The 3,476-nt window shown below is 21.8% G+C and overlaps 1 pseudogene; it reads left to right on the top strand.

Moving 5' to 3' along the window:
- Positions 1 to 708: 708 nt before the first annotated feature.
- LOC116185797 overlaps positions 709 to 3,476 on the top strand; it is an 11,946-nt pseudogene continuing 9,178 nt past the window's right edge.

The raw sequence follows: 3,476 nt of genomic DNA, 5'->3' as shown, positions 1-3,476 counted from the left end.
ATCCATTGCATTTTGTGTTTTCTTGTGATGAAGTGGAGAAGGAAGTTTTGCTACTAAGTGTTCTTAAATGTCGTTAAGTTTTCATAAAATCATAAAATTAAAAATTAAGCTATATATTATTAAAATAAGACAGATATTAATATCAATGACTTTTATGTTATAAATATTTCAATACTTCTTCTTTTTAATAGAAAGAAGTTCATCCAATGTGTCTGTCAGTGTACATCAACATATACAGGCAGGCCTAAGATGTTATGCAGAAATATAGCTGTTAATTTTAAGGCTATTTTATTCTATTATCTTTAAACGTAAATAATGAAACGAAGCAAGAAATTTAGTTACTATATATAGGAACTTTTGATCCTTTGGTACAACGGATATCTAAAAATATAATGGCAGTAAAGTATAAAGCTTGGACTAAAAATCCATTAGATTAAAATATTCATTTTTCTGTTTTTGTTACAAAATTAAAATAGACAGAATCTAACATCGTTATTTTCTTCTTCTATGTTTAGAGTAAACGTTGAGATATAAAAATATTTATTTATTTATAATTAAAAATATATATTGAAAATATAGCATTCACGAAAAAAGTTAAAATCATACTTAATATTAAGGAATAAATATGAGAGAAAGAATAAAAAAACCAATTCGAGTCATTACCATCTTCGTCACGATTAATATCAATCGATTTATTTGACTCATGAAATGGATGACATTCACGACCAGCAGAAGGTTACAATAGCAGCATTGTAGCTGAAAGCACGATGTCCACGACAACCACAGGAAAGAAGACGTTACAAGACTACCGCACCAGATTATCAAGACGTTCCAAACGACACGCAAGAAGGAACTGGAAGTTATTCTAAAACCACCGATTTACAGAAGACCGCATTCGATATACAGAACATATCTCAGATCAATTGGTATCCAAAGATATTAAGAACGCGAATCTTCGACTGGCCATCGGAAATAGAGCACCAGCCTGATGAATTCTTGCAATCATTGCGTGACGATTGATGGACAGTGATTCGAATTAGATTTAGAGAATAATTAATAAAAAGAAAGTAATATTAACTAGCTATATAAAATCGATAAATTAAGAAATATAGAGAATTTTATATTTCGCTCAAAGTTAGACAGTGTAATTTTTGTACGAAATACGCTCGCATTAAACTAAACTTAATTTATGCATTTTATAATCTTAACTTAACTTAAAACTAAGATGCATGCGTCCCACGATGATTCCATGATGATCTCATGATGATCCAGTAACGATCCAACGATACGATGTCCCTTATAGGGGTTTAATAAAGTGATAGTTGCACTCCAGTTTAGATGACCAAAATATCCAAAAGAAAATTAGCACAATTTTACGCAGATACTGCGTAGATTTTAGCTTGATATCAATTTTTAAAAATTTATCTTTAGAAAATTTTCGAAGAAAATTTTTCAAATAGTTATCTATGAAAATGAATATCAATTACTAAGTCTTACTATGAGGAGGTGACTACGCATCAATACCCATCTAACATTAAAAAATTAAATGCAACAACAGTTAAATATATTAAGAACACATAAAGTACGAAACATTAAAATTAATATAATATAAATAAATTAGAAAAATGTAAAATATAAATAATTGATAATCAAAATGAATTATAATTAATAATTAATGTAAAATAAATTATGAAAAAAACGGAAGAAGAAAAAATAAGAAATAAAAATTGAATAAATCTGAAAAAAAAAATTAATTCCGAATGAAATTATTATTTATTAATGTATTGTAATAGCAATTTATCGCTCGCAATTAATCCCACATTGTGACAACAATGAGACTTAATTTATACTTTAATACTATTTTCATTCATCTTAATTTATTTATTATAATTAATAGTAATATAAATTGTAAATTTATAAATTTAGGATTTAATTAAATAATAATAAAAATAATAATTAAATAATAATATATATCTATAATAATAATATCTATAATATCTATAATATCTATAATATCTAAATTAAAAAAAAGAAAACAAGAAATAAATAGATAAAATAATAAATGAAAATTATATATTAAGAAATACATTATAAAATAAATGTTTAAATAAATGAATGCAGATGATTAAATAAATGAAACGATAAATAAATATTAATTAAAAAATAAAATAATATATGATAGTAATGTTAAATAAATTTGATTTGATTATTCACAATAAATGATTAAAAAATGTTCTTGATATTATAAAAATTTAGTTAAAATATCATCGATTTTCTCGACATATAAGTTTGTTGAAAAATGACTCTATTGCATGTATAGATCGCTGTCATTGTCATGAAGTCGGACGAAAACGTATGATTTCTACTGATTGCGCCAAATCTGATTTATTGAGTACAATGACGAATAATTCAACAATTTTTTAACTTCTACTATTAATTTATAATATCATAATAATTTATTACGATAAAAAATTAATATGTCTTTTATATTTTTATTGCTTTATCACGCCTTTAACAATTTATTACGATAGTAAACATAATAATTAATATATTTTTATGTATAATAATTAATAATAATTAAAAATTTAAATGTAATAATTAATATATTTTTATAAACTAAAACTAAATTTTAGATTTCTGTGATATTTGTTTTCAATTCAACTATAATTATCCAATTATAATTTTATTGAGATATTTTAAATGCCATTTTATATGAAAAACAATTATAGGTAATTTATATATTATAGGCCATTTTATAACTATAAATTAAAATTAAACGGATAGTGATTAATCGAGAATAATGAAATTTAATATGAAATAAGAATTTGTAAATGAGAATAAAGAAGAATATTTGATATTGAATAATAATGCATAATTCTTGTTTTATTTGCTAATAAAAATTTTTGCTAATAATCATTTCAATTGAATTTAAATAAAATTCAAATAATCATACAACATTTAATTCATTACTATTATATCAAAAAACCTAAAGTATTTAGTTTTTACTATTCGGATCATGTATACATGTAATTGATTAATGAGATCAATAAGGTTAAATAAGGTTTTGATGTTACATTTTCTTTAAAAATCTGCGATTATTATTTAATTTTTAAATCCTAAAATCATCTTCCAATGTATATACATGATATAATAATTATAATATATAAAGATGATATATAATATACAAATTACTTCGGAATTCCTATTAAAAATTCATTCCTATTAAAAATTTTCTATAAATAGAACAATAATTTTATAATAATAATAGTTATGAGAATAAAAAATTAGAAATTTAAAATCAAATTAAATTAAAAGATAAAAGTTTTTTTTTAAATTAAAAATTAGAAGTGAAAGTTAAAAATTAAATTGAAATTAAAAGTTAAATAAAATTAAAAGTTAAAAGTTAAATAAAAAATTAAAAATAATAAAAAATAATTTAAATTAAAATAAAATTAATTGAAAGGTAAATTAAAATC

Source organism: Apis dorsata, unplaced genomic scaffold, assembly GCF_000469605.1.
Source record: "Apis dorsata unplaced genomic scaffold, Apis dorsata 1.3 scaffold_291, whole genome shotgun sequence".
Lineage (NCBI taxonomy): Eukaryota > Metazoa > Arthropoda > Insecta > Hymenoptera > Apidae > Apis > Apis dorsata.
This window is presented reverse-complemented; position numbering and strand designations above follow the sequence as displayed.